Source organism: Malania oleifera, chromosome 10 (genome assembly GCF_029873635.1).
Source record: "Malania oleifera isolate guangnan ecotype guangnan chromosome 10, ASM2987363v1, whole genome shotgun sequence".
Lineage (NCBI taxonomy): Eukaryota > Viridiplantae > Streptophyta > Magnoliopsida > Santalales > Ximeniaceae > Malania > Malania oleifera.
Window position 1 is genome coordinate 30,425,515 of NC_080426.1, and position 25,738 is coordinate 30,451,252.

General features: G+C 41.9%; 1 pseudogene; it reads left to right on the forward strand.

Annotated features, from left to right (window-relative positions):
- Nucleotides 1–413: 413 nt before the first annotated feature.
- Nucleotides 414–21,147, forward strand: LOC131166587 (uncharacterized; annotated as a pseudogene).
- The last annotated feature ends 4,591 nt before the right edge of the window (nt 21,148–25,738 follow it).

A 25,738-nucleotide genomic window follows, 5' to 3' on the forward strand; every position in this document is an offset into this window, starting at 1 on the left:
CATACCCTAATCATGCACCAAAACACTTTCACTCATGTAGTACATAATTGTGCATTCGTGATTCTAAAAAGGAAATTGTTGGTTTCAGTTCAAAGAGGTGGTTTGAGTAACATAAAGCAATAATTGAGACCACCACGCATCAGTACAATACCAGGCGAAGAGCGAGAGAAATGAGCGAACAATTGGAAAATAGAGTCCTGGGTCTAGAACAAGGACAAGAAGAGATAAATGACAAGATAAGTAAGGTTCTTGAGTTACTGATGAATAAGGGAAAGGCAGTACATGTTGATCCCGAAGTAGATGTGGACCCCGCTCATCCCCCTGGGTTCACCCCAGATCATGGACAAACATCAATTCCGCCACCTGGCGTCATAGGGGGTCCACCGCCAAATATGCCTCCTTTCATCCCTGCTATGCCAGCACAAGGGTTCCCAGTGGTAGGGACTCCCCCATTAGTAGCTTCTGATCTGGGGATGAACAGATCTGAAACTGAACGTCGATACGACGTACTAGAGGAACGCCTGAAAGCTATTGAGGGATCCAATACATTCGACTCTGTAGATCCCAATGACCTGTGCCTCGTGCCAAAGGTCACCCTGCCACCGAAATTCAAAATACTAGATTTTGAAAAATTTGATGGGACCCACTGTCCTCGGACCCACCTGCGCCTGTATTGCCAAAAAATGGCTGCACATACTGATGATGAAACGTTGATGATGCATTGCTTTCAAGATAGTTTGACTGGAGCAGCTATTAGATGGTACATTCAGCAGGATCGAGTTCGAATCCGTACTTGGAAAGATCTGGCAAATTCATTTATAGCTCAGTACCGCCATGTGATAGAGATGGCACCTGATCGTATGACCCTGCAAAGCATGCAAATGAAACCTAATGAAACATTCAGAGAATATGCATATAGATGGAGGGACATGTCCATCCAAGTGAACCCTCCGATGGAAGATAGGGAGGCTATCTCCCTATTCGTGAATACATTGAAAGATCCCTACTTTGGGCATCTCTTAGGGGCAACCCCCCATGACTTCATGGACATTGTTTCTAGCGGAGAAAGAATCGAAACAGCCATCAAAGTCGGAAAAGCCAGAAGTAGTGGCGAAGAAACTAGTTCAGACAAGAAATGGGCATATAGGAAGAAGGATGATGAAACTCATATGATTCAAGGGCGACTATACCAAAGAGGTCATAACCAAGGGTTTAGAAGAAATATTGTTAATCAAATAGCGCATGTAGGCACAGGGTCTTAGTCTGTTCCCTATGGGCCTACGCTCACACAGAAAAATGTTCAAACACAGAGATATGGTCCTAATAGGGTGCAACCAATTCCCATGTCCTATTCGGAATTGCTCCCCTAATTGCTCGAAAGAAGGCTTATTTCAACAATCCCTGGAGTAGCCGTACGACACCCTCTACCACAATGGTATGACCCGGACGCTAAGTGCGCGTATCACTCCAATTCTCCAGGTCACACCGTTGACCGCTGTTGGACATTTAAACACAAGGTACAGTCGTTGAGGGATGCCGGTTGGTTGGTCTTCGATGATAAGCAGCTAGGAATCCAGAGTGATCCCCTACCCAATCACGGGGAAAGAAATGGTTAATATGTTGTAGGAGCCGAGGTCAGGCAAAAGAATCTGTCAAGTTATGGATCCTAGAGTTCTCGTAAGGAGCCCAAAGGGAGCAAAAGTACACAAGAGGCAAGTTTTTGATTATCTAGTTTGTTTCATGTGATGATGTCATTTTAATTCCCTATCTTCTGGAAGTCTGTTGACACTATTGTCTCGGACAATTTTCCTTTCATCAATAAATTGAATTATGCATTCTTTTCATATCACTTGTGTCCTGAGTTCAATTGACCAAGAGTTTGTTTGCTGATGTTTCGTGTAAAGATAAGGAAAATAATAATACTAATATTCATAAGCCAGAAAGTGATGTTAATTTTGAAAACCAAACACAGGAGGTGGAATCAGAAGAAGATAAAATAATTTTCCTCACCCTATGAAGACAGATGTTCTCGAAGGAATTCAGCAAAATATATGTAGTGCCAAGAGTTTCAAGTCATTTCATTATTCATGTTTTGATCAAATGATAGATGACCATCTTTGGCCGACCAGTTATTCCTAAAAAGAACCAAATATTGATTTACCAATTGCTAACCAAGTTGAGCTTGATTGTTAAACTAGCCTTTTCTTAAAAGTCAGTTCACCAAAAAGTTAACCTGGGTTGGGTCTCCTAGCGTTTGGCAAGTCATATGAGACAACAATGGGCTATCGAAATGATGGCAGGCCATTTTTCTGCTATCCAAAAGAAATTCAAAGAAGAAATCTCTTGCAAGCCCTTTTGAGCCTGAAAAATTCATTTATTAATTAACTCGTCAAAGGATCACACCCCACACTGGGGCAATTTTAAAGGATTAGTCCCAAATGAAGTTCAAACAAAAATGAAAAAATCCCTTCATGAAAGAGAAAAACAAAAGGGAGCAATAAAAGAAAATGGAAAGAGAAAGAAGAAAAGAGAAAGAAAATAAGGGACATACTACGCATGTGATCCTTGACCAAATTACCCTTGATGAAAATGATGATTTTGAGCCCTATTTAACTCTTTCTTTCTTTAACCTATAACCCCCAACCTACATTACGGTCCAAATGAACTCCTGACCAGATTGGTATACATTGTTGTCTCTAATGATTTGTCAGACTCAATGACGAGTCTGAACTACGTAATGACCTGATCCTGAAAAGGTACGTAGGTAGCTTGTTTGAATAACAAGTTCGGTCAACATCTTGCAAAACGTCTCAACTTGAACTGGGGGCGTAAAACATTATTTGGGGTGGTATTTTTGAGCATTAGTTTCCCTTTTATTCTGAAAACCTGTATCCCTTAGCCTACGTTTCGTCCCGAGTCTTAAAGACCATCTTGAGATCAAAACATGAGTTGAACTTGACTAAACTAAAGACAACGTTTAAATAGGTGAAATTTCTAATGGTTTCACAGCATGATGAAACAAAATAAGAGAGGTGGCCATCGATAAAGTTGGGACAGTCGAAGAAAAGATCAGCCATTCAGTTTGGTAAATTAAACATCAATATCATATGGCTTTTGAATACTGGTATAAATTTTTCTTGTAATAACATTGGAACATGATAAAACATCTTTTTGGGTGGTTGACCTTTTGATTTCCCAAGTTGATGTCATAATTGCATAATCATTCCAATGGGATGGATAGTCAAAGAGTTTCAGAATCACCAGAAATTTCTATAAAGAAGATCCTTGTGGAGAAAGAGCAGTCAAACTGGGGCAAATGTTATGCCAAGTTCAAAAGGAATCCAACAATAGATTCAAGATCGGTGACAGATGAATTTAACTGGGGCAAATTCCGAGTTGAGTCTCAGTAGGTCCCATTCAAGTACTTTCTTATCGGATTGGAATAGGAAATCAGAGTCAAGATCATCTGTAGGTCCATTCAACTAGGGCAGATTTTATGATTTTCATTTGAGCTGAGTCAATCACTTCTATGACCGGATGAATAAAGAAGATTAAGCTAAGATCGGTTACAAATCCATTCAAATGTGGCGAACCTCATGTAGAGACCAAAGATGAGGACATTGATCATGAGTGCATTGGGAGAAAAGATTCATGCATTATCATGCATTACCCCAAATTTCATGCATTGTCATACATTTCATGCATTACCTAGATTTCACATATTGCCATGCATTCCATGCACTCCCATTCATCTCATACATTGTCATGCATTTCATGCATTATCTACATTTCATGCATTATCATCCATTGCATGCAGTACCTACATTTCATGTATTACCGTACATTTCATGCATTGTCATGCATTTCAAGCATTACCATACATCTTATGCATCGTCATGCATTGCATGCATTTCATGTATTACCATACATCTTATGCATTTCCATGCATTTCACACATTGCCATACATCTTATGCATTACCATACATCTTATGCATCGCCTTGCATGTCATGCACACATTACCACACATCTCATGCATTGCCATGCATTTCATGTATTACTATGCATCTCATGCATTGTCATACATTTCACGCATTACCATACATCTTATGCATTTTATATTTTAGCATCACAAAAATAAAAAATAAAAATCACCAGTTAGCAACATGCATACATATAGCAGCATATCATTGCATTCTAGCATCACAAGCAGCAATAGAGCACCCTTCACACTTGTCTTGAACTTTCAAATGATTATTTGACATCTTGGATGGAGAGATTTCAGTTGTATTGGGGTAACAGACCCTAAGCACACATTGATTTACTTGGAAAACTAGGGCAAGTTGACCCCAGACACACGTTGATTTATTTTGAACTGGGGCAACAAATCCCAAAGATAGGGGATTCATTCATTGACATTTAGACTTTACCCCAAGTGCATTTTCCAAATAGAGTAACAACTTTCCAAATTTTGCTTTCACATCTTGTTACTGGATTGAGGTGGCTGGATCATCGTGTCCCTACGGCTCGGATTCTTACATTCGAAGCAAGCCATCATTGTGTCCCATGGCTGGATCATCGTGTCCCTACGGCTCGGATTCTTACATTCGAAGCAAGCCATCATTGTGTCCCATGGCTGGATCATCATGTCCCTACGGCTCGGATTCCTACATTCGAAGCAAGCCATCATTGTGTCCCATGGCTGGATCATCATGTCCCTACGGCTCGGATTCTTACATTCGAAGCAAGCCATCATTGTGTCCCATGGCTGGATCATCATGTCCCTACGGCTCAGATTCTTACATTCAAAGCAAGCCATCATTGTGCCCCATGGCTAGATCATCGTGTCCCTACGGCTCGGATTCTTACATTCGAAGCAAGGCATTATTGTGTCCCATGGCTGGATCATCGTGTCCCTACGGCTCGAATTCTTACATTCGAAGCAAGCCATCATTGTGTCCCATGGCTAGATCATCGTGTCCCTACGGCTCGGATTCTTACATTCGAAGCAAGCCATCATTGTGTCCTATGGCTGGATCATCGTGTTCCCACCTTATTGACCCATCGCGGTCTCACCTTATTAACCCTTTGCGGTCCCACTCTTATTGACCCATCGCGGTCCCACCTTATTGACCCTTCGCGGTCCCACCTTATTGACCTATCACGGTCCCATTCTTATTGACCCATCGCGGTCCCACCTTATTGACCATTCGCGGTCCCACCTTATTGACCTATCACGGTCCTATTCTTATTGACCCATCGCGGTCCCACCTTATTGACCCTTCGCGGTCCCACCTTATTGACCTATCACGGTCCCATTCTTATTGACCTATCACGGTCCCATTTTTATTGACCCATCGCGGTCCCACCTTATTGATCCCTTGTGGTCCCACCTTATTGACCCTTCGCGGTCCCACCTTATTGACCTATCACGGTCCCATTCTTATTGACCTATCGTGGTCCCACCTTATTGACCCTTCGCGGTCCCACCTTATTGACCTATCGTGGTCCCATTCTTATCAACCCATCGCGGTTCCATCTTATTGACCCTTCAAAGTCCCACTTTATTGACCCTTTGCAGTCCCATTCTTATTGACCCATCGCGGTTCCATCTTATTGACCCTTCACAGTCCCACTTTATTGACCCTTTGCAGTCTCACTCTTATTGACCATTCGCAGTCCCACCTTATTGACCATCCACGGTCCCACCTTATTGACCCTTCATGAACTATAGCTCGGGTTCCTACCCCCGGTGCAAGTCCCCATCCTTGAACTATAGCTCGGGTTCCTACACTCGACGCAAGTCATTCTCATGGACTCTCAAGCATACATGCAAATCGGTTTTCACAAATCATTTTGGTCTCTTTTGTTACATTGGGCCTAGTCCAAAATCAGTGTCTTTTATCTTTGCAGGCTTGTTGCTACAAATAACGTAGGAGAATTCCTACTTTTACTTTGAAGCGACGAAGCCTACAAAGAGGGGCAACTGTAGACACCCCATTTTTACCCAGGCCCGATATGATTATTATTATTATTATTATTATTATTATTATTATTATTATTTACATTGTTATTATTACTTCATTTTTATTTTTATTTTTATTTTTATTTTTTGCTATAATTATTATTATTATTATTTTATTATTGTCATTTTTACTATTACTATTAGTATTATTATTATTACTAGTCTTATTATTATTATTTTATTGATAGTATCTTTATTATTTTTACTTTTACTACAATTATTTATTATTATTATTATTATTACCTTATTGATTTTATTATTATTATTATAATAATTATTATTACTATTACTGTTTTCATTATTACCATAATAGTAAAAGCAAAAAAAAGAAAAGAAAAAGAAAAAGAAAATCAAAAAGGAAGTTTTTTTTAGGGTTTACAGAATTTTTTTTATAAAAGGGGGGCATAGCCAAGCCAAAGGGGAGGAAGGCACAGACCAAAGAAAGAAAAACCTTACCTTGCAGTCTCGTGCAGCGGCAATGGAGTCGTTGGCGTTTGCGCAGTCAACTAGATGAAACCAATCGAGCAACGATTTCTTATCCGATTAATGCAAAACTTTATGAGCTCTTTCCTAACCCTTTCATCTTATTTTTCACCGTTCAGATTCTTCTTTTGCGTTTTCTCCCTTTGTGTTAATGTCTTGCACAGCCGTATCACCACCGCAGCAGTGGAGTCATTAGCGTCTGCGCATCCAACTGGACGAAGCCAATCGAGCGGCGATTTCTTATCCGATCAATGCAAAATTTTACACGGTCGTTTCTAACCCTTTCTTATTAATTTTCACCGTTCAGATTATTTTTTTGAGTTTTCTCCCTTCGTGTTAATTTCTTGCACATCCGTATCACCGCCGCAGCAGTGGAGTCATCGGCATCTGCGCATTCAACTAGACGAAGCCAATCGAGCGGTAATTTCTTATCTGATCAATGTGAAACTTTACGAGGTCTTTTCTAATCCTTTTTTCTTAATTTTCACCGTTCAGATTTGTCTTTTGAGTTTTCTCCCTTTGTGTTAATTTATTGCAAAGTCGTATCACCGCCGCAGCAGTGGAGTTATCGGCATCTGCGCATTCAACTAGACGAAGGCAATCGAGTGGCGATTTCTTATCCGATCAATGCAAAATTTTATCAAGTTGTTTCTGACCCTTTTATATTAATTCTCACCATTCATATTATTATTTTGAGTTTTACAATTTCATTTTAATTTATTACACAGCTGTCTCACCGCCGCAGCAGTGGAATCGTCGGTGTATGCGCATTCAACTAGATGAAGCCAATCGAGCGGCGATTTCTTATCTGATCAATCTGAAACCTTACTCGGTTGTTTCTAACTCTCCCTTGTTAATATTTACTGATTTTATTAATTTCTTTGAGTTTCATCTCTTGGACAACTTGTCCACACACACACAAACACACACATGCACGAGTGATGTTTTTGTAATTTGTTTATATATATATTTTTTTCTTCTTAATGTTATTTTGTATATATATTGTATTATTATTGTTTTATTTGTTCTAATATCTAATGTTTGGGGTTCTTTTTCTTTTTCTTTTTTGTTTTGTAATCATTGTAATATACTTATTTTTATTGTTACATATTATTTAGGATGTTTTATCGTGTAGACATTATTTAGGCTTTTTGATGTATTTAGGATATTTGTCATATTTATTGTTCATACGGTATTTAGGGATTTTATTTATTATTTATGATTGTAATATTTATGCACATCTAGGATTCTTGATTATTTACATTATTTTCATAATACGACCATTTAGGGTTTTGGGTTATTGTTTTATTTTAGGGTTTTGGCTATTTCACGTTATTAGGGTTTTGAGTAGTGTTTTATTTAATTTACTTTATATTGCTATTGCGTATATATTGATGTTCATTATTGTTTATTATTTATTTATTTCTTGTATACGATTGTATTATCATTTTGTCGTGTTCATAACATTGTTGTGGAATTTTTAATGCTATAATATTCATTTGAATAAATGATATTTATATTTAGCAACTTAGAATTGTAAGTAGCATTATACATTTAATTTAGTATTTTAGGTGACCGTGTACATTTAGTAATATAGCATTTTCGGTAATATTATATATTATTATTATATTTTTAGTATGTTAATATACAAGGTATTAATTATTATGGTAAGTTTAATATTTTAGGTAATATTTTTGGTGTTTTGGTATCATGCTATTATATGGTATGTTTAGTATATATAGTATTATAGTAATCTATTACGTATTATATTATTTGTGGATATTTATTATTATTATCATAATTATGTGTATTATGGTATGTTTAGGTATTTTTGTTTATAACGCACATGTAGTATTTTAATATTTGCTCATTATCTTAGTCTATATTATTGTTTATATTCTACCATTATTGGTATGTTAGATATTTTAACTTCTATTATATATGTTGATTAGTACGTATTTTGGTATCCTAATATTCTAGTTTATTACTATTTTATTTATTATGTTTAAATTATTATATCTATTATTAAAACCTCCCATACTAATATTTTCCTATAAAACTTTTACTTACAATTTTAAAATGTGGGAGCGTATTTTCTTAAATAATTTTGATTTTATAATCCCTATGATTTTGTTGCGGGGGTATGAGCCTTCGGGCTTCACGTATCATAAGCTCTGAGGGATTATATATGTATATATTATCTTTATTTATTTATTTATGTTTCACATTTATTTATAAATTCATAAAATAGGAGTAATTTGAAGAATTATTAGATTAACTTAGGGATAATTTCAAATTAATTAGGTACCGTTCGTAAGAACGGGCGCGTAGGGGGTGCTAGTACCTTCCCCTCGCGTAACCGAACTCCCGACCCCAACTCTGGTAATGTAGACCAATTCTACCCCTAACGGGGTAGTAATCATGTGTTCTAACCGCACTAAAGGTTAGTGGCGACTCCGATATTCCATGTTTTTCCTTAATATTAAAATTGATTTTTAATTTCGCCGCTCGGGGCACACGCGCTCCCGGGACGTCGCGACAGTATGAACAAATCGTAGATTGGAACTTTATGCAATAGTAGTTTTCGTTTCAAACTTGTTTCAGTTATGATATAAATGAGGAGATTATAAATTTGTGTCTATTCTATCTTCATGGATGGATCCTAGGGGAAAAGACGTTGATATCAGGGGAGATAAGCACGTGGATACCTCTAGTGAGGATGACGTTGATCTCTCGGCAGTGTTGCGTAGCATAGCACGTCAGGTTATGAAGGAAGCTCGGAGAAAGTAGGGTCAACCACTGGAAAATGAGGGCTGCACTTTTCAGCAATTCACCCAGACAAGTTCGTTGGCTTTTGAAGGAGGTGTAGACCCAATCGTAGCTGAGGACTCGATTCAGGAGATGGAAGAGCTTTTGACTATTCTGCACTGTACTAAGGAGCAGAGGGTACAGTACGCCACCTTTAAACTAATTGGGGAGGCCAAGAGGTGGTGGAGGTCTGCAAAGTTGGTGAAGGAGCAGCGTCCAGGGTATACATCTATTACTTGTAGCCATTTTAGGGAGGTCTTCTTTGGTAGATACTTCTCGGTTGCCATTCAAGAGGCGAAAGCAGAAGAGTTTCTACATTTGACCTAGGGGTCCATGACAGTGCAACAGTATGCAGCCAAGTTTGTGGAGTTATCTCATTTTTCTCCACACATGGTCCCGGACGAGCCACTGAAAGTCCGGATGTTTGAGAGAGGATTGAAGCAGGGGATACGTGCTCAGGTGATGGCATTGTTGACTTAGAGTTTCTCTGAGTTGGTGGACAGGACCATGGCAGTTGAGGCCAGTATACATGAGAGTGAGGCAGAAGTGAAACAGAAGAAGAGATCCATACCTTCCAACTTATATACCAATGTTTGACAAGATTCTTGGAGAGGAGATCGAGATGCTGGGAGTTAGAGGTCGGATAGGGCTGATCGAGATTATCGGAAGAATTCATCCTGCCCCCTTTGTGCCAGATGTAATCGGAGGCATTGGGTGGAATGTAACATCCTAAAAATTCTCACCATTATATATATATGCCCATATTTACGTAGTGGATATACAAGTCATACAATTATATATACTTAACAATATCAGAATTCAGTACATTCATACTATAGCCATATAGAATAACTCCCTCTAGTATCATCTACCCCAAAAATACAAAAACCCTCTCACAAACTTACCCTACAACTAGGGTAACCAAGTCAACTCTTTATCCGCGAGCCTGATCTGCTCGCCTAACTGGCTCACCTAAAAAGTAGTAAAGTAATGGGGTGAGACGATGCTCAGTATGTGAAAATATGCTATTACTAGTGTGTGGCGACCGAGTCGTAAAACTATGACATTAATATATAAAACTGCATGATATGAGAAATCTGTAAAACACATGTATAGTAGCTTAAAACATTTGTATCATCTGAACTTTCTATCATTCATACTGCTATATTATACTATTTACGACAAAAGCTATAAAACTATATACATATACATAACTGTGCTCTTTCCCTAAAACTCTGTGTCGACACCCCAATTTTAACCAGGCCTTTCCGAGGAGACCTCATGTCAAAACCTTTCCACACTGGCTGTGGACCCCACACATTCTTGTAGGTCCCACGCTGGTTGTGGGCCCCACACATTCTTGTAGGTCCCACACTGCTTGTGGACCCCACACATTCTTGTAGGTCCCACACTGCTTGTGGACCCCACACATTCTCGTGGACCCCACGTGGCTTGTGGGCCCCACATATCTTCATTGGGCCCCACATGTTTGGTGGGCCCCACCTCTCTTGGTACGCTAGCTCGGATTCCTACATCTGATGCACGTTACCCTCTGGTACGCTAGCTCGGATTCCTACATTCGATGCACGTTACCCCTTGGTACGCTAGTTCGGATTCCTACATCCGATGCACGTTACCCTCTGGTACGCTAGCTCGGATTCCTACATCCGATGCACGTTACCCTCTGGTACGCTAGCTCGGATTCCTACATCCGATGCACGTTACCCCCTCTGGTACGCTAGCTCAGATTCCTACATCCGATGCACGTTACCTCTTTTGGCATGCTTGCGCCTGCTAGCTCGGGTTCCTATAACCCTCAAATGGCTCGTGGACCCCACGTGGCTTGTGGGCCCCACATATCTTCATTGGGCCCCATATGTTCGGTGGGCCCCACCTCTCTTGGTACGCTAGCTCGGATTCCTACATCCGATGCACGTTACCCTCTGGTACGCTAGCTCGGATTCTTACATCCGATGCACGTTACCTCTTTTGGTATGCTTGCGCCTACTAGCTCGGGTTCCTATAACCCTCAAATGGCTCGTGGACCCCACATAGTGCGTGGGCCCCATATATCTTCATTGGGCCCCACATGTTTGGTGGGCCCCACCTCTCTTGCCTCGCTAGCTCGGATCCACATATCCGATGCCTTGCTAGCTCGGGTTCCTGTAACCGTCAAACGGCTTGTGGACCCCACATGGTGCGTGGACCCCACACATTTTTTATGGGCTCCGCACAGCTTCTAGAACCTTATTATTATTATTATTATTATTATTATTATTATTATTATTATATTTTATATTATTTATTTTTAATTTGTCAAATGCAAGCATATTTTGTCCCCCCATCATCATCACCACATGTCATGTTTTCTTCCATTTATCATTCTTCCCATACTAATATTTCTTCCCTTCATAATTCTTTCATCCCATACTTTGTTCCTCCATCATCACTCACCATATGTCATGTTTCTTCCCTTATCATTCTTCCCATACTCTATTCCCTTCATAATTTTTTCATCCCATACTTTGTTCCCTCCATCATCACTCACCATATGTCATGTTTCTTCCACTTTATCATTCTTCCCATACTATATTCCATCATAATTCTTCATCCCATACTTTGTTTCCCTCCATCATCACTCACCATATGTCATGTTTTCTTCCCTTTATCATTTCCTCCCATACATATTCCATTCATAATTCTTCATCCCATACTTTGTTCCCCTCCATCATCACTCACGATATGTCATGTTTCTTCCCTTTATAATCTTCCCATACTATATCCCATTAAAAATTCTTAATCCCATACTTTGTTCCCTCCATCATCACTCACCATATGTCATGTTTCTTCCCTTTATCATTCTTCCCATAATATATTCCCTTCATAATTCTTCATCCCATACTTTGTTCCCTCCAAATCACTCACCAATGTAATGTTTTTTTCCTTTTATCATTCATCACATGCTAATTTCCCTTCATCATTCTTCCCCCCATACTTGGTTCCCCCCATCATGACTCCCCTATGTCTTCTTTCCTATGCTTGCCCTAAGCTAAGCCTATAAATAGCCCTCTCATTCCAAGCACAAGGGGAGAGCTCTTAGTGGTGGTAAGGAGAAGATTTCAAATATTGAAGTTTTCTATCACGAGTTTGTGAAGTTAGTCTTTTTTTTTTGAGTAAAAATCAAGAGGTCGACTAATCCCTTTTCCTATCGGTGTTGAGTCACCCCATTTGAAGAAGGCACCCCGTAGTGCCTCAAATCAGAGCTCAAGAACAATTCTCGGGAAGACGTTGTGGAGCGGCCCTAGTAGACTCATCAACAGGAAAAGAAGACCGGAGCAGAGGAAAACGAAAGAAGATCAAGCGATCGATTGATCCCTTTTCCTACCGGTACCGGGTCACTCCATTTGAAGAAGGTACTCCCTAGTGCCTTGAGTCGGAACTCAAGAACAACCCTCGGGAAGGCGCTGTAGACTAACCTTGCGGATTCACAGACAGGAGAAGAAGAGAAGAGGGAAAAAGACGATAGTTTTAAGACAAATGAACTTTATCTTACTATGGTTACATTTCCGTTCCACCTTTGCCCTAATAGGCCTCGTTGTTTATTTGGACGTGATTCACTTTCTTACTGGAAATACGCTTCTTTTAACTCATAAAAAAAACAAAAAAAAAAACAAAAAAAACTTTCATAAAAGATACAAAAAATTCAGAAAATTTTTCACTTACACTTTCCCCCCCCTTTTTCCCTCTCTTTCCCTTCTCTCTCTCCCTTCCTCCTTTCTTTTCCCCTGTTAAGCTCCCCAACATAACTTTTAAAGCACTATAATACTCACTAAGTGATTTTCTAGCTTGGATTGCAGTCTGGTGCACAAAGCTTCCAAATAAGCAGGCAGGCACCGTGGATCGACCAGCCCAAAGTGATATATAGATGTGGAAACCTTCCTTGGGTCCCACTGCTAGGTCCCTGGGGTGGAATATCCTATGCACCACTCATGTTCCAAAGGCAAGTAGGCGCAAAACAGTTTGTGCCCATGACCCATGGACTGGCGGACGCTCGGTTCACATATGAGGATGATGATAGCCAAAGAAAGATTCGGGAATTCTTTGTATCATTGAGGCATGTGTACATAGTCGAAGCAACCAGTCAGAACTCGGGAGTCCAGGAGAGTTATGAACTATGGAAACGTGACAGGGTGGACCCTCGATTCCTGTGCAAGGAAAAAACTCTGACAGACGAGAAACGGTCGAGAGAAGCTATGTGTCCGTCTAAAAGAATGACCTCCAGAGAACAGTTTCCAAAACAGGGTCCAGTAGATCCTCAACTTGAACCAAGCAAGCGACCAAAGATTCAGGGCTCGCCATCAAAGAAAGCATCGGCAGTTTTGAGAAAAGAGAAGCAGAGACTTCAAAAGATGCTTGATCAAAAAGTCCAACAATTGAGGGAGTCAAGAGCAGAAATTGAGGAAAAATCTCAGTACATACGAGACCTAGAGAAGCAGTATGAAAAACAGAGATACTATTTCAACAAAGTACTTGAAAAGATGGAGCCTTGTGTAAACAAGGCCAACTATTGGGAAGCCCAGTACAAAGCACTGAAACAGAAGGTGGAAAGTGCAGCTCTCACAAAGTCAGAACCAACCCCAGACGATTCAGGCTGCCTCGTTAAGAGCGGACTAGGAAATCAGGATCTGACACCTGTGTAGACTAGTTGGAAGTTTTCTATTTTTCTCAGTAAAAGTTGTATGAAAATTTGAAAGAAATGATAAGGATTTTTTTCAAAACCTTGGCTAAAGCACATAGGGCTGCATGATTGCACCTTTTTCATACATACTCATAAACATCCATTACATGCATTTATTCTGAAGGATGCGGGTTTTCATGAACAGGGAGGCGGAAACAAGTTGGACGTGACTGAGATCCAGCAAGATTGAGGCAAGTACGCACCCATACAACACCCGCAGAAAAGCTAAGGCCATGGCAGAACAGTTAGAGAGCCGTGTTCTGGGGATCGAGCAGGGGCAGGAAGAGCTGAACAATCAAATAAAGAAGATATTGGACCTATTGCTGAACAAAGGGAAGACAGTCCAAGATCAGGATCATGAAGAAGAAAATGACCCTATCCACCCGCCCGGTTTTACGCCAATTCAGGGGCAATCTTCTGGTCCGCCCCCATTCACCTCAGAGAAACCGCCGCATGGCACACCACCTTTTATCCCAGCAGTGACAGGAATAGGGATGCCCTCATCAGCTGTTGCGGGTGTAGGGACAAGCAAGACTGCGACGGAATACCGTTGTGACGAATTGGAAGAACGGCTAAGGGCCATAGAAGGGACTCGGACCACCAGTACCGCCAGACCCTCAGATTACTGCCTAGTCCCTAATGTAGTTATTCCTCCAAAGTTTAAGATGCCAGACTTCGAAAAGTTTGACGGGACCACATGCCCTCAGACCCACCTTCGGATGTATTGTCAGTCGATGGCCGCCTATACCGATAATGAGAAGTTGATGATGCATTGCTTCCAAAGCAGTCTTACCGGGACAGCGGCTAGATGGTATGTCCAACAGAATAAGGCCCAGATCCGCACGTGGGGTGACTTGGCCGATGCCTTTGAAGCGCAATATCGTCATATCTTGGAAATGGCTCTAGACAGGATGTTTCTTTCTGAAATGGAAAAAAAGCCAACAGAAACTTTCAGGGAGTATGCACACCGTTGGAGAGACGCGGCCACTCAAGTGGACCCTCCGGTCAATGACCGTGAGGCAATATCGATGTTCGTAGGGACGTTAAAAGATCCCTACCGTTCACATCTAGTAGGGTCCACTCCTCATAACTTCATGGACATTGTGTCGGCAGGGGCCAGAGTGGAAGCCGACGTCAAAGCTGGACGGATAAAGACTGGCACTACCGATAATGGCCCAAGTAAGAAGTGGGTCAAAGGTAAAAAGGAAGAAGAGACCCAAATGATACAGGGACCTATGAGAAGCCTAAGACAGAGAAGCCGAAGTCAACAACCTCGGGGAAATTTCTACATGGAACCAGTAGTAAACCAAACACTGCATATGGGCCCCAGACCCCAGTTTGTGGCCCCCGCACTTGTGCCAACCCAGCCGAACATACCAACTCGCCCGAGCCAGCAAACACACACGAGGAATACACCCAAGAGTTTTCGGAGATTGGAACCGATTCCCATGTCATACGCAGACTTATTCCCCCAGCTTTTAGAACAAAGGATGATATCTACCATCCCCGGGATTCCTCTCACAAATCCTCCCCCACACTGGTATAATCCCGAGGTCCGATGCGCGTACCATGCCAATTCTCCAGGGCACCCTATTGACCAATGTTGGGCCTTCAAACACAAGGTGCAAGATTTGAAGGATGCGGGTTGGTTGTCATTCGATGCGAAGCCGGTTGGTATCCAAGAGAATCCTTTGCCTGACCATGGGAAGGACAATGTCGGAATGATCGAGGAACAAGATGGGGAAAAATTCAAAAGAAAATGGGAGCAAATGACGCTAGACTGGGTGTATAGTGAACTGACAACGGCAGGCCTGGCAGGGTTAAAGGCTATTTGCCCTAAAGGCGCCCCATGCACATGCCAAAATACTATGAAAAGATCAGTACAACAATGTGAGACTTTCCGGATTTTTCTAAGTAGCTTGATTGACAGCAAACGAGTGGAAGTTAGCCGCGTTCAGAAAACAAATGAAGTTTCAGTCATAGGGGAATCTGACCATCCCCAATTCACCAATAGACCATTTATCCCCATCATGGGAAAAACCCACGAGTCCCAGAGGCCCCAGTTCGAGTAGTGATCTCAGCCCCTCGCCCTTTCGCATACCACAGTGACCAGGCAGTGCCATGGAGATACAATTGTGAAGTACGCACCGAAGGAGAAACTAGCAGTGCTGCTGAAGCAAGAGGGATAACCAGAAGTGGAAGGGTTTATACGCCGAAGGTCTTGGAGAAGGTGCAACCTAGCCAAGAACAGAATAGGAACCTGAAGAAGCCAGTTCAATCTCAGGAAGCCGAAGAATTCTTGAAGATTATTAAACACAGTGAATACAACATTATTGATCAACTGAAGAAGATGCCAGCCCATATCTCTGTTTTATCACTGTTGTTGAGCTCGGAAGCCCATCGGGAAGCCCTATTAAAGGCTCTTAATCAGGCCTATATTCCCCAAAACATCAGCATCGATAATTTTAACCATGTGATTGGTGGTCTTACGGCTACCAACTACATTACATTCGCTGATGAGGAGATCCCCGTGGAAGGACAAGGGCACAATCAGGCGTTGCACGTTTCCGCTAAATGTCGAGACCACATGATTGCACGAGTGTTGATTGATAATGGGTCATCTTTGAATGTCATGCCCATGACGACCCTACAAAAACTGCCTATTGACCCGTCCTACATAAGGCAAAACAATTTGACTGTGCGGGCTTTCGATGGCACCCGCAGGGAATCGGTGGGATCTATTGAAATTCCTGTGCAGATTGGACCAGTCACCTTCGACATTACATTCCAAGTCATGGCCATAACCCTGTCTTATAGTTGCTTGTTGGGGAGGCCGTGGATACATAACACCGGGGCAGTTCCGTCTTCTCTGCACCAACGGGTCAAATTTGTAGTAGATGGGAAATTGGTTTGTGTATATGGTGAAACCGATGTTATGATAACAAAGCCCACTTCCACTCCTTATGTGGAAGTCACGGAGGAGGCATTGGAGGACTCATTCCGAGCCTTCGAGATCATAAATGTCACAACTATAGTAGAAGGATCTCCAATCTCACACCCTCAGATCCCCGCCGCAGTGCCTATGATGGCGTCTGAAATGATCAGACAGGGGTACCATCCAGAAAAAGGGCTCGGAAAATACCTACAGGGGATCCGAAAGCCGTTAATTCTTAAGGAAGTCAAAGACAGATATGGCCTTGGCTACATACCTACGGTGGCAGACCGAAGGAAGAAAGCTGAAGAGAAGAAGATGCGGAGGGTGGAAAGAATCACTGGTGAAACAAGCTCCAAGGAAGGACTGTACGTCCCGTCCATCAGCCAAACCTTCGTAAAAAGCAGTCAATCCAACCTGGAGGCAGAATTGCGGCAATTAAGTATATCAGTATTGGATGCTGAAGTCCCGTCGAACACTTCTACAGAGTGGATCCATCATCTCCAACCAGGAGTACAGCTTTAGAACTGGATTTCTTTTGATTTACCAGATATCATCATGTAATGATCTTTGTTTCAGGATTTGTTTAGTTCTACTTTTCTTTTGTATTCCCCCGGCCACTGAAAAATCGGGGAAGCTCTTTAATGAAAATGAATCATGCATTTCTTGTCATTTATGTGCATTTTGGAAGTCAACTGTCGAAATTTGTTTGTTAATTTCATGCAGGAATAAAGAAAATAACAACACCAGAATCCCTCGCCAAGTAATTGACATTAACTTTGAAAATCTAATCCATGAAACCGACGTTGAAGATCAAGAAATAAACTTGTCCCCTGAAATGGAAAGAATGTTAAAGTCCGATGAAAAACCAACCTTGACCAGTAGCGATCCCACCGTCATGATTAATCTTGGAACTGAGGAAGAGCCCAAGCAGGTGAAAATCGGAGCACTACTAAAGGGTGAAGAAAAAGACAAAATGATTGAATTACTAAGGGAATACCGAGACGTGTTTGCCTGGTCGTACCAAGACATGCCAGGTTTAGATACGGATTTAGTAACCCACAAGATCCCACTTCACCCAGATTCAAAGCCAGTAAAGCAAAAATTAAGGAGAATGCGGCCGGAGATGTTACTCAAGATAAAGGAGGAGGTACAGAAACAGCTTGAGGCAGGATTCTTGGAGGTAGCCCAGTACCCTGAATGGATGGCCAACGTTGTCCCAATAATCAAGAAGAATGGTAAAGTACGAGTTTGTGTAGACTACCGGGATCTAAATAAAGCAAGCCCTAAGGACAACTTCCCTCTCCCACACATTGATGTGTTGGTGGACAATATTGCAGGGCATGCTTTATTTTCATTCATGGATGGATTCTCCGGATACAACCAGATTAGGATGGCACCTGAGGACAAGGAAAAAACGACTTTCATCACATTATGGGGGACTTTCTGCTATAAAGTCATGCCATTTGGACTAAAAAATGCCGGAGCTACTTACCAGAGGGCTATGGTAACCCTTTTTCATGACTTAATGCACAAGGAGGTTGAGGTTTATGTCGACGACATGATAGTTAAGTCGCGAAATGAGAAAGACCATGCGTTAAACTTGGAAAAATTGTTCGAGAGGCTCCGGAAGTGCCAATTGAAGTTAAATCCCGAAAAATGTACTTTCGGTGCTACGTCCGGGAAGCTATTGGGGTTTATAGTAAGTGAGAAAGGGATTGAGGTAGATCCTGACAAGGTCAAAGCCATTCGAGAGATGCCTAGCCCAAAGTCTGAAAAGGAAGTGCGAAGTTTCTTAGGTAGGCTCAACTACATTGCTCGGTTCATATCTCAATTAACCACCACCTGCGAACCCATCTTCAAGCTGCTGAGAAAGAACAACCCAGAAAAGTGGAACAAAGAGTGTCAAGTGGCCTTTGAAAAAATAAAGGAGTACCTTTTGAATCCCCCAGTACTAGTGCCACCAGTACCCGGAAGGCCTTTAATCTTGTACTTGGCGATTTCAGAAAACTCCATGGGTTGCGTATTGGGCCAGCATGATGAGACCGGGAGGAAAGAAAAGGCCATTTATTACCTTAGTAAGAAGTTCACGGATTATGAGTCTAAGTACTCTGATCTGGAAAAAACATGTTGCGCTTTGGTATGGACGGTCAGTAGGCTGAGGCAATACACCTTGTATTACTCCACCTGGCTGATCTCCAAAATGGATCCAATCAAGTACGTGTTTGAAAAGCCCGTAGTAACTGGACGAGTAGCACGATGGCAGATGTTGTTGACGGAATATGATATTTCTTATGTCACCAGGAAAGCTATCAAAGGTAGTGTCATTGCCGAATAACTAGCTGAAAGAGCCGTGGAGGATTACCAACCTATGGAGTTCGAATTCCAAGACCAGAATATAAACTCCCTAACCCAAGAGGAAGAAGACTTCGAAGAATGGAGGATGTTGTTCTATGGGGCAGTCAATGTTTGGGGACGTGGGATAGGTGCAGTGCTCATATCACCAGATGGGAAACATTATCCGGTGGTAGCTAAGCTCATCTTCCCTTGTACTAACAACATAGCCGAATACGAGGCATGTATATTGGGTTTGCAGACCGCTTTAGATCGGGGTGTCAAGCGACTAATAGTAAGAGGAGACTCGGCCTTAGTCATTCACCAGCTAACCGGAGAATGGGAAACTCGCGATTCCAAGCTAGTACCGTATCGAGAGTACATTCAAAAGATAATAGAAGGGTTTGACAGTATCAGTTTCTCTCACACACCAAGAGAAAACAATGTAATGTCTGATGCACTGGCCACACTGGCAGCTTTATTCAAGGTAGAAGAAGGGGTGAAGATCGAAGCTATTCATATCAGAGTACAACCCGAACCTGCCTACTGCACGGTGATAGAGGAGGCCGACGGAAAACCGTGGTTTTATGATATCAAAACCTACATCCAGAAAAATGAGTATCCCGAAGGGGCATCCAATAATGATCGGAGGACTATTAGAAGGTTGGCCATGGGTTTCTTCTTAGATGGTGAAGTTTTGTACAAAAGAAATCATGACATGACCCTCCTACGGTGTGTAGAGGCACAGGAAGCCCAACAAGTCACGCGTGAGGTTCACGAGGGAGTCTGCGGTACCCACGCTGGAGGCCACTCATTGGCATGAAAAATACTTAGGAGTGGGTATTATTGGATGACCATGGAGAGAGATTGCATTAACTACGCCCGAAAGTGCCATAAGTGCCAAGTTTACGGTGATCGGATCCAAGTCCCACCAGCCCCACTTCATGTTCTCTCCGCACCTTGGCCCTTTTCAGCCTGGGGCATGGATGTGATCGGGCCAATAAGCCCAAAAGCCAGTAACGGACACCGTTTCATCTTTGTGGCAATCGATTATTTCACTAAATGGGTAGAAGCTGCCTCGTATTCCAGTATCACACAGAATGTAGTGAGTCGTTTCGTCAAAAGAGAGTTGATCTGCCGGTACGGAGTTCCTGAGAGAATAATCACGGATAATGCCAAGAACCTGAACAACGCAGTAATGACCAAGCTATGCAATCAGTTCAAGGTTAAGCATCACAATTCAACGCCTTATAGACCACAGATGAATGGCGCGGTGGAAGCAGCCAACAAAAACATTAAGAACATTTTGGAGAAGATGACAGAAACTTACAGAGATTGGCATGACAAGCTTCCCTTCGCCCTAATGGCTTACAGGACTACGACTAGAACCTCCACGGGTGCTACTCCCTTCTCTTTGGTGTACGGAATGGAGGCAGTGGTCCCTGTAGAAGTTGAGATCCCATCTCTAAGAGTTCTAAAAGAAGTAGAGTTGGCTGAGGCAGAGTGGGTACAATCCCGATATGACCAGTTAAACTTGATTGAGGAGAAAAGGATGGCCGCCATGGCCCATGGACAACTATACCAAAGAAGGATGATGAGAGCGTTTAACCGAAAAGTGCGGCCCCGACAGTTTCAAGAGGGGGACCTAGTGCTGAAAAAGATTTTACCGATTCATACAGACCCTCGTGGCAAGTGGACACCAAACTATGAAGGGCCTTACGTTGTAAAGAAGGCATTCTCAGGAGGCGCCCTACTATTAGCAAATATGGACGGAACTGACCTATTGCACCCTGTTAACTCTGATGCTGTAAAGAAATATTATGCCTAATGGTTGTATACATCTCCAAAAGAAAGTAATGAAAGGATCACAGTGTTATTTCATATGTTCCCTCTTTGCTTATTGTTTCAATTAGATGACAGATGGCCATTTTTGGACCACCAGCTCCCTTAAAGAACCCAATGTTTTTAATCACTTGATGAACCTTTTTGAGCTTTGAAATCGAAACCATCTTCTTTGAAAAAGTCATTTCCCAAAATTTAAACCGGGTCGGGATTTTCAAAGGTAAGACAAATCATGCGAGACAACAATGGGCTATCAAAATGATGGCAGGCCATTTTTCTGCTACCCAAAAGAAATTCAAAGAAGAAATCTCTTGCAAGCCCTTTTGAGCCTGAAAAATTCATTTATTGATTAACCCGTCAAAGGATCACACCACACACTGGGGCAGTTTAAAAGAAATCAGTCCCAAATAAAGTCCAAACAAAAATGACAAAATCCCTTCATAAAAGAGAAAAACAAAAGGGAGCAGTAAAAGCACATGGAAAGAGAAAGAAGAAAAGAGAAAGAAAATAAAGGACATACTACGCATGTGATCCTTGACCAAATTACTCTTGATTGAAAATGATGATTTTGAGCCTTATTTAACCTTTTCTTCTTTAACCTATAACCCCCCAGCCTACATTACAGTCCAAATGAAGTCCTGACCAGATTGGTATACATTGTTGTCTCTAATGATTTATTAGACTCAATGACGAGTCTGAACTACGTAATGACCTGATCCTGAAAAGGTACGTAGGCAGCTTGTTCAAAAGGACGAGTTCGGTCAAACTTTCGCAAAAATGTCTCGCCCCAACTGGGGTAGGATTTGTTGCCATGGGATGGGTTTTTGAGCCTTGGTTTCCTTATTTTTCTAAAAACCTAAATCCCCAAGCCTACGTTTCGTCCCGAGTCTTAAAGACCATCTAGAGATCGAAATGTGAAGCAAAGTACCAAAATAAACCTTGAACAAACAATGGACCTAAAGGCACTATTCAACCTTACAGTACCAAAAGGGCCAGTCTCCTTCTAGTTGAAACAGGGGCAGTTTTTGCGAGAACAAGAGGTTTTAGTTTTCGCAAATTAATGTCGATACCTTTTAAAACAAAGGATGCTGTTGTAAAACTTATCTTTTTCCTGAATAAGTTTTGAATGTAACAGAACAACTATTTCGCACAAATTGACGTCCTGATTCAGCACATTAAAGACATAAATGCATGATTATTCTCATTATTATGGATTCCCCGTTTATTGAGGTCAAAAATCAGGAACCCAATACACCAGGAGGGTGTTCAGGCACCAATGGGGAGCCTAAAGCATGTCAAACATCGGTAATGAAGGAATGTTGGGTCAGATTTGGCGTACTCCTTTGAGTTGTGGGAATCTCTAGAAGCGTCAGTGATTAACTGCCAAGTTAGATCTTAAACAATCCCTAAGTTTGGAAGATCATGGAAAGTATTGACAGCCAGACACTGGGGCAGAAATTGAGCATCTTTGGATTTTAAGGAAAGCGCTGACAGAACAAAGGTTGAGTATCTTCGGGAAAAGTACTGACAATCAGACACTGGGGCAGATTTTGAGTGCTTGTAGAAATTTAAAAATGGTCAGACTCGTGACGAGAAAAGCACTGGGCCAGATTTCGAAACCCTTTTGGAATCCGAAACGCGGTAAAGACTAATAGTGTATGGATGAAACCAGGGCAGTTGTTGAGTTCCATTTAAGGTGAAGTCAGGTACCATCGTGCCATACTAGAACCTAAAAGTGTGGCCAAGATCTGGGATCGAGAAGAAGGGCCATGCATCCTCATACATTTTATGCATACACTTCATGCATCCTCATGCATTTAGTGAAAGGCATTCCCATTATAGGAAGCAGCATACAGACATATTATGTAACAGGCATCATGTATATATAACAACATGCCCCTGCATTCAAGCATCGCAATTTAGTAACACACATACATATAGCAGTAGAGCACCATTCATTCATACTTGCCTGATTGAATAAATTCTGTTACATCCATAGCCAATCAGCGTAAGGGTTTGGTCGTTGTACCCTCGGGACCCAAATTTTTACATCCATAACAAGCCATTCAGAGGATATTACAACCCAGTTCAGTGTACCAGCAACACTATTGTCCTCAGTAATAAAAAATAAAAAATAAAAAATTAGAAAGAGAAAACACTCAGATTTTATTAATTGCCCTCACTTATGGCGGAGGAATACCATGGTTACAGTCATGGTCCTGGGAGATTACAACCAGAACTCTCCCAAAACCCAAAAAAAAAAAAAAATGATCTTTTCCAGGTCACGTACAAACGGATTTTCATTTCAGGCTGAAGAACGAGAAGTCGGACCTTTTCCATACGCCATGATTTTGAGCCGTTTTTGCTCCCGCTGGATGTCCTCCCGGCTTTTCTCTAACTCAGCTATTCTAGGCCCAAGGTCGTTGGAGTAAACTGCTACCATTTTTCTCAAATCATCAACCTCCCGTTTTAACATATTATTTTCTTGCCTTAACTCCCTCGTTTTCTGCTGTTCCTCTTGGTATTTCGTCCGTAAGATGTAGGTTTCATTCCCAAGGAGGGTCACAGTCTTGTTCTGTCTCTGCAGACGACGGGCTAGGTGAGATGTTGAGGACATCGCCTGGGCACTGTGATAGAGTGCCTGGTTGGCTATGCCAGGATCAGACATCGAGGCCAGTACTGTCTCATTCCTCAGCATTTCTTTTTGGAACTGAGGAGAGAGTTGGAAGGAGCTGAGAGCATTAGAACAGAATGGCACCTCTGGTGCCACATTCAAATCAGGAACCCGCTTGGAAGATGAGGCCCCAGCCATGAGAAACGTTTAGGAGTGTTGAGAGATTTGAGATGGTCAAGGTACGGTTTCTCGTAACAGAGGATGGCCAAAGATGGGTTACAATTGCACGTGGAGTTTGCTGGTGGTGTTTAAGTGTGAGAGGAAGTCCGTTTAAATAGGATAAAAAGGATTGCCATGCTAAGTGTGTGTCTGACAGAAAGACGAAAGAGGCGACGTGCATCGAGAAACCCCCAAAGTTTGTGAGCGAGGTAAGCTATGGGAGTTGTGCAGTCCCCTCAGTGGAGGACTATGTTCACAAGGCGGCGAAAAATAATCCCGAGGTGGATTTTGAAAGACGTGGAGCAGTCATAATACCTAAACTCGAGGAAAAGAAAGAGAAAAAGAAGAAAGTGGGGGCGCATTTATTCTTGGGGCCTATTTTTCTTTTTTTAAAAAGGAACCCGAAGCCGGTTTGTTTTGCACAAAGCCCAACTATTTAAATAAGCTTGGGTTTTATATTTGAAAAGAGAAAATGCGCCGGCCTGTTTTAAAAAACCTAGGCCCTATTTCTTTCTGAATTGGCTCGGCCCGATTTTGAAACTCAATCCAAGCCCAACCATTTTAAAAGACACGGGCTTTTGTTTTTTGAAAAGTGGGCCGGCTTATTTTAAAAATGACTTGGGACCTCTTTTGGGTCAGCCCGATTTTGAAACTCAAGCCCAACCATTTTAAAAGACACGGGCTTTTGTTTTTTGAAAAGTGGGCCGGCTTATTTTAAAAATGACTTGGGACCTCTTTTGGGTCGGCCCGATTTTGAAACTCAATCCAAGCCCAACCATTTTAAAAGACACGGGCTTTTGTTTTTCAAAAAGTGGGCCAGCTTATTTTAAAAATGACTTGGGACCTCTTTTGGGCCGACCCGATTTTAAAACTCAATTCAAGCCCAACCATTTTAAAAGACACGGGCTTTTGTTTTTCAAAAAGTGGGCCGGCTTATTTTAAAAATGACTTGGGACCTGTTTTGGGCCGGCCTGTTTTAAATAACCTGGGCTATGTTTCTTTCTGAATTGGGCCGGCCCAGTTTGAAAACTCCATCTAAGTCTAACCGTTTAATTAGACACGGGCTTTATTTTTCAAAAGGAAAAGTGGGCCGGCCTGCTTTAAAAATGACTTGGGCCCTGTTTCTTTCTGAATTGGGCCGGCCCGTTTTAAAAAAAAAAAAAAAAAATCAAAGCCCATTTTTTGAAAAGGAAACTCGGGCCCAATCCCATCCCAAAGACCACACATGACCTGAACACGTGATAGAGCCCATGTGGCTCGCCCGTGACCCCCCGAGTTCACTCAACTCACTCAACTCGAAGATGAGTTGACTCATCCTTGACCTCACCACCCCAACTGAAACCCTAATGAAACCCTAAACCTAACTTCCTAACCAGAAATACCTCAAGCCCTAAATTTCCAACAAATCAGTAATAAAGCATACACAACATTGAGATATATATATATATATATATATATATATATATATATATATATATAAAAGGAAGGAAGAAAGAACTTATCTCCTTTGGGAGTTCGGAAGAACTCCCCTTGCATCTGTGCGGATCTTCCTTACCGGGCCACTCCCGGTGACCATCATTTGTCTGGGCTTCACCAGATCTCTCCAGATCTGACCGTGAGAACAGAATAGGAGGCCAATCGGAGCTGGATCACTTCTAAAGGTGTTGGGATCTTAAGTTTGCCAAGATCTAAGGTATCTGAAGAATGGTATATAGAGAGAGAGAGAGCTTGGAGATAGGCAAGA